At 40.4% G+C, this 14394-nt stretch overlaps 2 pseudogenes; one reads left to right on the top strand and one right to left on the bottom strand.

Annotated features, from left to right (window-relative positions):
* LOC112830020 (ubiquitin-conjugating enzyme E2 variant 1 pseudogene) lies at positions 1-7851 on the bottom strand (annotated as a pseudogene).
* Positions 7852-9311: 1460 nt separating this feature from the next.
* Positions 9312-10360, top strand: LOC112830212 (prostaglandin reductase 1 pseudogene; annotated as a pseudogene).
* Positions 10361-14394: the final 4034 nt, after the last annotated feature.

The raw sequence follows: 14394 nt of genomic DNA, 5'->3' as shown, positions 1-14394 counted from the left end.
CAGTACTTTGAGGTCTACAAGACGAATCTAGAAAATGTACTACTATGGAAAATGACTGCTTAAATCGAATGGGGGGGGAGGAGGGAGGGCCTGTGGTTTCTCTTTTTGATTAATTGCTGTAACACTGTCCTTCAGGCGGCTGAGGGAGTTTCATGTTTTCTTTAGACATCATTAGGTGCCAGAGCTCTTGCAGGACAACTTTGATACTATGTGAATTCTGCCATTTTGTTAGCACTGATATGGCTCTTGGGTCCACCACTCCATTAGAACTATTAACTCCATTCGTATTAATTTTTGTTACAAATCTTACAAAGGGGGGTGCTTCTGGGTATTTAGGTCCACATTCTATTTTAAGGCTGTATATTCGGGTTTCATAAATTGTCCGAGCCCGTAGTGGCTGCCATCTTGCGTCACTGTTGCTGGAAGCTCCAAATTATTTTTAACTTAGATGTTTCTTCACTCTGCAGATTCTTCAGTTTCCAGCATCAGTCTTTGAGCCAGGGATAATAGTTAATGATCTTGATCATCCGACAATAAAAACATTTATTGAGTTCCTACTATGAGTCAGGCATTCTGCTAGGTGCTACAAATACAAAGACAGACAAACTCTGGACCTTGTAAACTAAGACTAAGAGAAAGTGTCCCTACATGCCTGGAAGTTAATGTGCTGCTCCCTCCCCCTCACCGTTCCTGCTGGGTCCCAGGACTGACTTCCAGGATATCATACTGAAAATCTACTAATGTGAACAAATAATCTAGAGCAGAGGAACATGATTTTCATGCAAAAAATATGACTTCTGTTGTGTACATGTGGCAAATGAACTTAATTCTTACAAATTGCCTCAGCTTTCTTATCTGTAAAATAAAAAAAATTGTGTTTGTGGACTTGAGACAGGGATTGGTCTCCATGATTCTAAGACTCGTTCTAACTCTTACAGGTCTGTGGTTTTGATTTAAAGTTCAATTATACAGGGACACCTGGGTGTACCAGTTGGTTAAGCTTCGCCTTCAGCTCAGGTCATGATCCTGGGGTCCTGGGATCAAGTCCCTTGTCGGGCTGCTTGCTCAGTGGGGAGCGTGCTTCTCCCTCTGCCCCTCTGCCCCTCTCCCCCTGCTTTGCTCTCTCTCTCTCCCTGACAAATAAATAAATAAAATCTTAAAAAAAAAAGTTCAATTATACATGCTTTCAATAAAGAAGACTCAGGACTGTACTTCTTTATAAAGACTAGCAGAAATGAAGTAAAATCTATGGAATCTTCCATTGTAAGAAAACTTCCTTTGTAGGAAAACTAAATACATATCTAGAAATAAAGTTGAAAGAAAAGAAATAAAGTTGAAAGTATTCTTCACTAGAAGACCTGCACTACAAGAAATGTTAAAGGAAGTCTTTTGGGCAGAAAGAGAATGATACCAGTTGGAAATGTGGATCTCCACAAAGGAATAAAGAGCTTTCCATGGATACAAATTTCATTAGCTGGTATTCCAGTATCTACCAGACCAGAGACAGAAAATGAAGAAATGGAGAGTAGAAGGTCTGGTGGAAACAGATACACACATCATTCAGCAAAGGAATTCAGCTTACGATAAGCCTACACCTAGGGAAGAAAACAGGAAAAAGAAAATTTATTGGAGGAGGGGGAGAAAGAGAGAAGAAATAATTTTAAAATTCTAATAAGTGAATGCCAATTTGTGTTGGCCACCAAGAAAAAAAAATCAAATTCAAAATACCCCTTAAGAAAAATGAGATATGTCTATGAATTTTGTCTAAGTTGAGTAAAATAAAATTTCCTTACTAGACTAGTAAAAATTGTTTAAATAGACCTTATACCATTTTCTGATAATCTCATGGCTCCTGCTGGGTCCTGGTTGGCAGAAACTCTGCCTTCTGCCTCTGGATCCCTCGGGGCACGTGCTCTAAGCACAGGACTCATGCAACACATGCCTTTGATTGAATCTTTGATACATTCATTTCCAGATTTTCCACTAAAATTCAGTCCTCCTGAAGGCATAGTTAGCTACCCCTTTTGAAAGGATAAGCTGAAGAAACCCTAGCACTTGTCTATTTTTCAAATACTATGAAGTTTTAAAAGCAAATGTAATTTTGCTTCTTGTTCCATGTTTATGCTGAGTCAGGAAGACTTTTTCCGATTGCTTTATGGCAAATATCCTTCTTGTCTCTTAGACTATGCCCCCATTAGATGTGGTGAACATTCTCTCATGATTCCTACGTTAGTAATCTTCATCCTCACTTTGAAACTATGGCTCTGAACACAAACCAGAGTGCAAATCACAGCGTTCCAGAGGCCACTACCCTAGCACCTGGACCCATTCGACCACAGAATCCCATTTTAGCTGTCCCTGCCACGAGCTGGCCAGTGGTTGTGTACTAAGAAAAGTCCCTCCCCATTCTTCCAGAGACTAAATTACGCCTTCCCATGCGGAACTGATGGAAGTCCAAACAAGCGAAACAGAACTGATTGGAAGTTACACAGGGCCAGATTCGTGGCGTGCAATCTGTGCAGTCATATAGGCCCCTGCACTCAGAAGGGCCCTGGGCTTGCTTTAATGCTCTGCTGTCACTGTCATGAAATATTTAGTAATTCTGGTTTTGGACTTGGGTTTTGTAAGTGACGTCAGCTGGGACAACGGAGCGTCCGTGTGAGCAGAGGGGATCCACTCACATGCATCTCCATTATTCCCTATCTGCCCCTCCCCATATGGCATCACAGTGTCCCATGGACACAGAAGTCCGGTGGGCTCATGATGCGGGGGGCTTCAGCAAGACTCAAAGCAAGTACCAGGTTAGTGTGTTCCATCTCTGATTGAGTAAATGGGAGCCCTGAGAGCCCTAAAAGGTCATCCTTTTCTTTTATCATAACTTCTTCTGATGCAGCTAGAAGGCAACAGTGTTCTAAGAAACACAAATGACCAAGAAAACCTGCCATATCCTTTCTTCCTCATGTGACTTAGCCAACCACTTACTGTGCATGTTTGGCATAGAAAAAAAAGGAAAGATAGGACAACCCACAGTCCCTTTTTCTTTCGGTCCTTATTTACGCATCAGTAAGCCAAAAGCAGAGTGTTGACTGAATGTGCATGAATCAGGAAGTGACATAAAAACAGTTGAAGTACTTTTGTTCAGTATTTCCACCGCTCTGGGAAGAACGAAATGCATATGCATATACACAATGTATATGCAAATGTATATACATTGTGTAATTTCAGTACAAGTTATATTTGCACTTAATACAATTATATTTGTTCTTATAGTTGCAGTTACAATTTGCATTGCACAATATAAAGATGAATGATAAAGATAAAATTCATGCTAGTAATTAAAATTTTAATTTTTTATTTTAGAATGACAATAGCAAATAAAAAACCACCATAACAAGTCAAGAGAGAAATTGCAGAATAAAGGAGAAGGTACTGTCGTACCTTTAATGGTACCCTTTCCTTGATTTTTAAACCAAGGATCCCACATTTTCATTTAGCGTGAGCACTGTGAATTACGTACCCAGCGGTGAGGTAGGAAAAGCAGAAAATGATGAGAAAGTAAAACTTGAAGCAGTAACAAGAAAACATTTAAATGACTATTTCTTCGGGTAATTACCAAAAAAAGTGTTGTAACTATTCATTCCGAGAGAATGATATACTAAAAAATTCTCGGTTACCTGCATCATTTAGACCAAGCACCTTTATTTCCCAAGCATTTGTCAACCTAATGTCTGCAGTAACAAGGAACAGTACGCTAGGGGGCAGCAGCTACCGCGCGTCAGCCCTTTAGGGCTCTGAAGCCCAGGATCAGTGATTTCCTTACTTGGGAGACCCTGAGGAGATGAAGAGATACTGACTACCTAAGAAATCGGCTGTTTATGTTAATTTGCTCTGCTGAGTTGTTTCAGAGACGATGGGCTTCTTACTCCAAGGACTTGAGGTGTTTCTTGGCCAAAAATGAAGTAGCAGTGAACGTGTTTTTATTTGCTCACACTCTATGACACATTCCTAAAGTGAAAAGTAACATAGTCAAGGGGCGCCTGGGTGGCTCAGTCCGTTAAGCGTCTTCCTTAGGCTCAGGTCATGATCCCAGGGTCCTGGGATCGAGCCCCGCGTTGGGTTCCCTGCTCAGCGGGAAGCCTGCTTCTGCCTCTCCCTTTGCCCCCATCCCTCCCCCTGACATAAATAAATAAAATCTTTCAAAAAATAGTAACATAGTCTGAAAGATCTTTTTTTTTTTAAAGATTTTATTTATTTGAAAGAGAGAGAGAGGGCACAAGCCAGGGGGAGCAGCAGAGAGAGAAGCCTACTCCCCGCTGAGCAGGGAGCCTGATGGGGGACCCGATCCCAGGACCCCGGGATCATGACCTGAGCCGAAGCAGATGCTTAACCAACTGAGCCACCCAGGCGCTCCCTGAAAGATCATTTTAAACTTAATTTCCCTGTACAACCTAGTAGTAATTGGTCATTTTTATCAACTATGGATTTGATCAAAAGAAACAACTCATTTCACTGAGGCCACTTAGCAGCTATCAAGTGCTAACAATTTTGTAATCATGAAGGGTGTGCAGATTTCAGAGGAAAACTGCCAAGTCAAAGGATTAGAAAACCATTTACAAAATCCATACTCAGTCACTCAACATGGCTGGAATTGAAGAATCAGAATGTGCTGAACAGAACAAGAATCTAGCAGCCTATATTTTAAAGGAGATAATTTGCAAAGATCACTATATTTACCAAGATATGGAAAGCTATTCAGTTAGCATGAAGGTGAGAATAGCATTGCCCTACAGATGAGTTGGCTCAAACATAGCTTGCAGCATTATATTCAGTTGCTCCCACAAGATTTCCCAAATAAAAATTTTGTAAAAGTGGACTGAAAGTTGTATGAAGCAATATGTTAAGAAACCATTGTAGTCAATTCGACTCTCTGGAAAGAATTAAGAAAAGGTTCCTTTTATCCCAGTTTATCACAAACCTCCAGGACGGTGCTTCTCAAAAGAGGCAGTTCTGTCCACTAGGGGCATTTGGAAATTTGCAGGGGTGTTTCTGGTGGTCCCTGTGATTAGAGGCACGACTTCCTTTTAATATAGTGGCGAGCCAGGGACCTTAACTCCTACAATGCATAGGGCATCCCCCCAAAATGGGAAAGTATTGTCAAACATCTCTCACAACTTTTAATGCCCTGCTTTAAATTTACAGGTGAAAAATTCTGTTTCTTAGAAACTAAGTCTATTTTACATATAAGCACAAATTACTTGTAGTGTCGTTTTAATAAAATTCAGTGTTCCAGGGATATAACTACCAGGTAAGTCAAGGGAAGATCGGGCTTTATTTCAGTCAGAACTTTACCAAGACTTGTAACCATCTCTGAGGAGTGTGTCACCAGCAGCATCTGGTGGAGCCGAGTCACCAACAGAACACATTGGGAACATTCTGCATTTATAGCTCTTGATTCATGGTGGTTCTAAGTGTACATTTAAATATACCTTTTTAGTTTTTATTCAAAATGTTAAATATAAAAAGAAGAATCAAGTTGAAGATTTTCCTGTCTCTCTTCCATCCCAGCATACTCATAATCAGTGTAGGCATCTGACCACTTCATCGTGCTTTTTAGTGTAGCTATAATTGTGCGTTCCCATACTTGGGTGTAGATTTCTTTCATTTCTCCTTTGTATGGCAGTTAAGGCATTCTGTCTCTGTGTGTATAGTTTTAATTTTGTGTATTACAGACTATATTTTCTATGGATTCCATTTCAGGGTAGTAAAGGAACATAACAAAATATTTGTCATGAAAGGGGCTTCGGGTCTCCTAGGTTTGAAAGCAAAGGCTTTAGGGGGTCTTCCTTCGGCAGGCAGCTACCTCGCCTGTTCTCCTTGTCTTCCCCCGCCTATCCCTGCCACTTGCCCAGAAGGGAATGGGCAGTAACAAGAAATGGTTAGTAGCTAGCCCATGAAGAAAATTTTATTCTGGTTAATAATTTTTTTCTGATAATTTTTAAATAGTTGTTAGGTTGAGCATTCTTAAATGATATGGATATAAATATAGCATCGTCAAAAGTACATATTAATTATTTCATTCATTAAGTGTTACCAACTACCTTGCTAGTAAAGTACTAGTAAACAGATAGTGTCTAAATAACACCAAAATCATTGCTACCCTAAAGAAAATCTCTTTCTGAAAACAAACCAACCAACAGGGATTTAACAAGGATATTAAAATAGGTGACAAAGCAGTTGACTGGGTGAAATTTTCAGTCAGATATTTTGGAAGCATTTAATTTGTACCTATCCATTATAAGCAGGTTAGGTCCCAATAAACCAAATCAGAATAGATATGCAAGAAAAAAATAAAGCTAAATCTTAAAAAAAAAAATACATTGTGAGAGATAAAGCAAATTTTTAAAAAAGGTTTACTTATTTAATTTGAGAGGGAGAGAGAGAGAGAGTCAGGGGGAGGGGCAGACTCCCAACTGAGTGTGGAACCTGATGCGGGGCTCAATCTCAACACCCTGAGATCATGACCTGAGCTGAAACCAAGAGTCGGATGCTTAACCAACTGAGCCATCCAGGTACCCTGAGATAAAGCAACTTTTAAGAAAAAAAAATAAAATATGATAAATAAAATAAATATACTTTTTTTTTAGAATCAGAATTACGTGACTGTGAAATTAGTGTATCTTTTAAAGCTCTTTGGTATGGCTGGAATCAAACTCTTTACAGTAAATTCAGTAATAGAAAGAAATAGTCCTCTGCACTTATTAGAAACAAATGTTACTGTGGGGTTTTTTCCTTTCCTCTGGCTGGTTGCTAAAATCAAGTGTGGAATGAACAAAGGCAAAGCAGGTTAGGGAAGGGGGGCTATGTGACTAGGAGCAGGTTGCCTGACCTCTCAGTGCCTGGGTTTCCTTATATCATAGTACCATATGAAATGAATTAGGACATATGTGCTCAGAACAGGACCCAGCATTTATAGTCAGAGGCACATAGCGAGGTGTTAGCATATCTCTTTTCCAGACCAGAAACATGAGGGCTGTTGATGGGAACAATTGCCTAACTTAGGAAGGGCCGTCTTGACCGAACTAGGCAGTCACATGACTTGCTTCGTACTTCAGGGCTCCAGATGTGAGAGATGCCAAACAGTCCCAGTGTAATTAAAAGTGTTTGACAGCCTGGTAAGCCTAGGGCATTCCTGACTAAGCTGTATCCAGTTGTTCAAGTTGGGAAAATGGAAGATTTGTGTGGATTTAGATATTGGAGTTCGTTACCCAGCAAGAGATAGAAGTTCCTGAAGAAATTCTGATTTAGCTCATGAGCGAAGCAACTTCTTGATAGGTGGCTGTTGACTCTGACCACAGTGAACCCAAGAACTCATGATCCTCTGACCCAGAAAAAAAAACACCACCTCACGTGAGAACTGATTAGGTGGCAAGACACCAGGAAAACTAGTTTTACAACCTATCAGGTGGCTAAAGTTTGGTCACATTGTGTGGGGGAGCAGGAAAAGCAGGGGCACTAGATCTCACGGGGGGGGGGGGGGGGGCATCTGTGTGGAGTACACTGCGTGGGAACGGGTTCAGGACCTTCGTGCTGCTCTGCTGTCCCAGAGAGGGCCTAATGCAGCCGGGACACGCGAACCCGTGACACCAAATGGAACCTTCCTTCTCGTCTTTCCACAGCATTGCGTAACCACTGAACTTGCCCAGAAAGAAATGCAAAGGAGGTTTTAGATTATGTCATTAAACTATCCTACCTCATTAAAACCATTCTCTTTACAGGCAAGGGAAACATAGATTTAGAGACGTAACACTTGAGGTTAAGCCTCACGCCAGGTTGCCTCACTCCAAATCCCATGCTCCCAAACTATGTGCTAGCCTGCCTCCTTGGAACCAATCACAATAAATGTTTGTTTAGTGTTGGAACACTCAGGAAGTTCCAAACCCTCGTGCACCTTCTATCACTACCGTCTCCATTATGTAGATAAGTAAACAGACAAAGTGATGTGTAAGCCATTTCCCCAAATTTATACAATCAGCTGGTGGAGGCAAGATTTGCACCCCAGTCTTTTAAATCTAAGTAGAATTTACAACAGGAATGCTCAGAAAGAATGGGGTGAGCTATGCTGAGCACCCTGGCCAAAGGGAAAAGATTCTGAGATCACGACCTCAGCCTGTTTTGGTCTTTGCTGTCTCCCTGGACAATGCTTTTACATGAATAGAATTAGCTAATAATCACCTGCATCCTGATTACTGCATTTGTACCACCCTCGAGCTATACTCCGTTTCTCTAGATGGTATGTAGGATTTGTAGAATCTGGAAAGGTCTTCTCTGTTGAAGATGAATATTTGAGAGAGCACTTTTAGATTTAAGCAGTATCCTTAAAGTAATATGTCTAGACCCCATGGAAATCCCCCATAGGGTTAATAAGCAAATACTAATGGTCCAGGATGCCAAGAGCGAGAAGGACACCACAACATGAGAAACTTCCATCCCTCGGGAGGACAAACATCTCTGAATTTTGGAGAAAATGTCATTTTCAGACTTACTCCATTACTTTTATCTAATAACCTGTTACTTATTATGGATTTCAGAAGGTCTGGTAAAGGGACGTTAATAATCAATAGGACATTGTTCCATGTGAGAAAGGAAACAACCTGTATAGATCTCTGTCAGAGTTCACTCCCCTGAGTTGGTCATGAGGCACTGTGCTGCCTGGTCTCAAACACTGGCAGCCATCATGAGCAAGTTTTTGTGAACTCGGTGATACCTGCAATTATTCAGAGGAGGCCTCGAGGCCTAAGGAAGAAGAGAGTTCCTGGGATCAGTTACCTCACACCCATTTTACCACATTTTCTCCACCACGGAGGTACTGGATCTGTTCATCTGGAGAACTGGTTTGGTTTTTTTTTTTTCAGTTATAAAATATAACAAAATGTTTAATCAGTTAATCGCTTTAGGTTCAATTGTAAAATTTATTTAAATTTCTCAAATTAATTTGTTGTCAATTTATACTGTAAGTAGAGTATATTGTTGTCATGAGATAAAACTTCCTCAAAAATATTTTCGGGATCCTCCTTCTCCCTCTGCCTCTCGCTAGCTCTCTCTGTCTCTCATGAATAAATATATAAAATCCTTAAAAAATATTTTTAATCCATGAAATAAAAGGTAATGCATTTTTCCCCCTCAACTACATAATAAACTGTCAGCATCACCAAATTTTACCTATTTCCAATAGTAGAAACATAAAAAGTTTAGAAGGGCCATTCATTTTAAGAATGAATGAGTGTGACAAACCCAACCACATTCTCTGTCTAGGTAGTGGAACCTGCGGGCTGGGAAACTTCAGGATGGTTCATGCTAAGAGCTGGACCCTGAAGAAGCACTTTGAAGGCAGCCCTACTCATAGTAACTTTGAGTTAAAGACAGTTGAACTCCCATCCTTAAAAAATGGAGAGGTCCTGCTGGAAGGTTTGTTCCCTACCGTGGATCCTTATATGAGAGTGGTGGCCAACAGATTGAAGGAGGGTGATATGATGATGGGGCAGCAAGTGGCCGGAGTTGTGGAAAGTAAAAACTCAGCCTTCCCAGCAGGAACTGTGGTAGTGGCTTTTTCAGGCTGGACGACACACTCTATTTCTGATGGGAAAGATCTGGAAAAGCTACCTGCAGAGTGGCCAGACATGGTACCAGTGTCTTTGGCTCTGGGAACAGTGGGCATGACAGGGCTAACACCCTACTTTGGCCTATTTGACATCTGTGGTGTGAAAGGTGGAGAAACAGTGATGGTTAATGCAGCAGCAGGAGCAGTGGGCTCTGTGGTGGGGCTGATAGCTAAGTTCAAGGGCTGCAAAGTTATTGGAGCAGCAAGGTCTGACGAAAAGTTTGCCTACCTCAAAAAGCCTGGATATGATGGTGCCTTTAACTACAAAACAGTAGAGTCTTTGGAAGAAACTTTGAAAAAAGCCTCTCCTGATGGTTATGATTGTTAGTTTGATAATGTAGGTGGAGAGTTTTCAAACATTGTTATCCCCCAGATGAAGAAATTTGGAAGAATTGCTATATGTGGGGTCATCTCTACATATAATAGTACTTGCCCTCTTCCCCAGGCCCACCCCCAGAGAATATTATCTATCAGCAGCTCTGCATGGAAGGGTTCATTGTCATCCACTGGCAAGGAGAGGTCCGCCAGAAGGCTCTGAAAGACTTGCTGAAATGGGTCGTAGAGGGTGAAATCCAGTACCATGAATACATCACTGAAGGATTTGAAAACATGACAGCTACATTCATGGGAATGCTGAAAGGAGATAATTTGGGAAAAGCAATAGTGAAAGTATGAAAAAAATGACACATGGAATCTAGAAATCATTTGGATAATTAATTTCTTTTTGACCATTTAGTAAAAATGTATACTACCTTCATCATCTAAGAAATAGTCATTGTGATGAGTTTGATCTACCTAATAAAACACATCTAAGTGGTATGTAAAACAAAACAAAACAAAAAAGAATGAATGAGTGATGGGTGCATGAATGAATTTTTAAAATACTTCCTGAATGCCAGGCATGGTACTAGGTACTAGGAATACCCAAATTAATAATCAAATAAAACCCAATAACCTACCCTGGATGTCAATATAATCAATAAAACTTCACGAGCAAGATTAAGAAATATAAGTATGGGGCGCCTGGCTGACTCAGTTGGTAGAGCACACAACCCTTGATCTCAGGGTCATGAGTTTGAGTCCCATGTCGGGGGTAGAGATCACTTTAAAAAAAAAGAAAGAAAAAAAAGGAAAAAGAAATGTAAAGACATCAGAAGTATTCTAAATGGAAACTTTGGGGAAAAATTCAAAAATAGAAATTAGAAGGTTTTTTTGCCCTATTCTGGTTTCATTACTTTGTTGTCTGTGTGAGCTGGAAAGCACATATTCTCCCCCTGTGTGAGGAGAGGGGTGTCATGCACTCCAAACCACCCACACGTGCCTTGGACAGAAACTGTTAATGTTAAGACAGATCACATACAGTTTATTGTAGACGTAGATCAAAACTGAAGGAAAAATATTCCTGAAACATGGCCTTGGTGCCTGATAACAGTGCTTTGGTGCTTGACAGGTGTAAAGATGAGCGGTTCACCTTTACCTCTACCAAAATATATATTCTCTACCAGCCAGAAAGATTAAAATGACTGAAGCCATGAATGGCTCCCCTCCATGAGGAGGGGAGTTGAGTATTAAAAATTTGAGATGTCTTGCAGACTGATGCTCAATCCTGTGAGGAACACCAGCCCATCGGCATTCTTCCCACAGCCAGCTCTCCAGGAATGGAAGCCTAGTCTCCACAGGCTGGTGTCAGAGTTTACTGGTTATAAAGGGATAGAGCCGCACTGACTTGCAAAGTGGCCACGACCATGGCAAGCCAACTCATCAAGCCTGATAACCAGTTCTTTGAAATTGGGCCACCTGGGGGATTCCTAGCCAGGTACAAGAATGGGCCTTCACCAACAGGAAAATGAGGAGCACCAAACAATGAGGGTGCTCCAAATGACCACTCAGACAAGTGGAATGGGGTAGTTTGGAGAGGCCTGTGCCTAACTTCTCAATCAGAAAAAGGTCAGGGTGGTTATCTTTCTCTAAATTTGGGTAGGAAGTACAATCAGTCACAGTAGAGAAGGCAAGTCCTCCTGACCTGATGTTATCTCCTATGATTCTCCTCCTTGCTCACTATTAGGCATGCAGACCTCCTTGCTGTTCCTCACACGTACTCCTCACTCAGGACCCTTGCACTTCCTGTTCTCTCTACCTGGAATGCTCTTCCTCCAGATTTCCTCATGGCTCCCTCTCTCACTCCTTTCAAGTCTTTGCTGAAACTTCACTTTCTCAATGAGACCTGATGTATACATTTAACTCTGCTGCTATAGCAAATTACCAAAAACAGAGTGATTTAAAACAACACAAATTTATTATCTTACAGTTCTGTTGGTTGGAAGTTTAGTATGCAAGCTGGAAGTTCACTAAAATCAAGGTGTTGGTGGTCTGTGTTCCCTTGTGAAGGTTCTAGGGGAGGATACATTTCCTACTTATTTGGGTTGTTGACAGAATGTAAGTCCTTGTGATTGTAGGACTGAAGTCTCTGTTTCCTTGCTGGCTTTCAGCTGAGGGCTATTCCCCACTTCTAGAGGCTTCCCACATCCTTTAGCATGGCCCCCCGCCTCCATCTTCAAAGCCAGCAATGACACGGTAAGCCCCTTTCCCACTTCAAGGCTTTCGTTTTTCTTCTTTCTTCTCTTCTCTCTCACTGAACCAGGAAAGATTCTCCACTTTTGTTATTTCATGTGATTACATTGGGCATACCTGGATAATCTAGGATAATCTCACTATATCACATCTGCAAAGCTTCTTTTGCAATGTAAGGTAACCTATTCACAGGATTCAGGGATTAGGGCATGAATATCTTTGGGGGGAGCATTAAACATATTTAAAATCATGACAATTTAGTCAAGTTACCCAGGAGAACAAATAACTTTATTTAAAAACCCAATTCAGGATTATCCACCCTCTCCTATGATCAGAGTTTGCTTGAAACCCAATGCAACGTGTAACTCAAGGTGTTATATGTGTCACCGACCATCCTTCCTAAGCTCAAGGCCTCTCATGAAAATTTCCCCGATCCCAGCAATTGATGACAAGGACAGCTGTGCCGGGCATGTGACCTTTTCTCGTAGTCCCAGCTGATTGGAGTAGGGAAGACACTTTACCCAAAGGGCCACCATTCCAGTGATTCTTTGATTTGAGCAAACAAGATCTAAAAATAACGGACAAACAATGATATAACTAATATTTTCCAAAGTTTGTTGTTGTGTGCCAGGTTTGTGTAGCTCCCTACTGACCTTTACTCTGTGAGCACAGTTTGCTCCAAATGTAATGCATACATGTGTGTCAATATGCACAATACCTTATGATGAAGATACTCCTACTAAATCCAAAAGATGAACCCAGATAGTCAATCTCCAAAGCCCACAGTCCTATTATTGCCTTCTAACTGGGAAGGAATGATTCCGGAGAAGCCAAATATATTTTGTACTGAAAAATTCCTTCTTTCTTCCTTTCTTAATGACAGGAAGTATGTATGTGTATATTTTTTTAAAGTATGTAAGTGCCATAATATTTTAAATATTATTTTAAATAAAGATATCCTAAATGTCATTCAAATGGTATGAATGACATTAATTCAGTAATCTTGGCATTTGGATTAAAACAGAACTACACTTAAAAAGAAAAGTCAGTTTTATACAAATGTCATATATTTCTCTGGACTATAAAATTGATAAATGAACACACATCATAATTTCTCTACAGATAGATTCTACTTAAGCTAGGTAGACATAAAATGAAAAGGCTATTTACCCAATTTAAAAAAGTATTTAAGTATTTACCCAATTTAAAAAAGTATTTAAGGAAAGGTATATTTAAGGATACCCATTAATTCTTAAATCTGGTTATAAATTTTCCTTGAGAAAACCTTTCCATCATGTATCAGTGGGCACATGATATCTACATGACTTACCACTGGTGATACTAGCCTTAATCATTTGGTTAAGGTGGTGTTTACCAGGTTTCTTCACTGTAAAGTTACCCTTTTTTCTTTCCATACTCTAACTTTAATGGGAATCACTAAGTCTAGTCCTCATGCAAGGGATGGTTTGTTTACTTTTTATTTTGGAAACATTTCAGACTTCTAAGAAAGATACAAAAGCAGTGTGATAAATCCCCACATACACTTCATCTAGACTCATCACTGATACCTGCCAGGAGTCAGGTGGGCAGAAGGAGGAACGTGGAGCAACAATCACTTTTGTGAAACCCTGAGAACTAATGAGCTAAAACCCAGGAAATAATGATTTGGTGAGAGAGTGCACCAAGCGTAAATAGAAATTAAGGGGGGGGAGACAATACCAGATTTGCCTCCTAAAGTGCCAGTCATGATATTCCCTAACCAAAATTCCAAATTATTTAGTTGTAGTTTATTCTTAAATCAATTAAATAATTACCTCTCACCACAGCTTCTTCATTCCTGAGCTCTTTATTTTGATTCATTTCTTTGTTGTCTGGGGTTCATCTTTCAGTAGTTCTTTCAAGGAGGGTTTTTGGGCTTGTTTTCCCTTGAATCAATGACTCGCAATCTTGGCCACCTATTGTAATGACCCGAGAGCTTCTGAAAAACCAGTGACTACGGGCGATCATCCCAGACCAATTCAATCAGGTTCTCTAAGAGTATGATCCATGCAACAGTATTTTAAAAAATTCTCAAATGGTCCTAATGTGCAGACAAGTCAATATCTCCAATCTCAGAGAAATTACACAAACAGGCTCTCTTGGAGGAAAATAATGTCCAAGGGAAG

Source organism: Callorhinus ursinus, unplaced genomic scaffold (genome assembly GCF_003265705.2).
Source record: "Callorhinus ursinus isolate GAN/ISIS: 27379988/994484 unplaced genomic scaffold, GSC_fseal_2.0 scaffold27, whole genome shotgun sequence".
NCBI classification, from domain to species: domain Eukaryota; kingdom Metazoa; phylum Chordata; class Mammalia; order Carnivora; family Otariidae; genus Callorhinus; species Callorhinus ursinus.
This window is presented reverse-complemented; position numbering and strand designations above follow the sequence as displayed.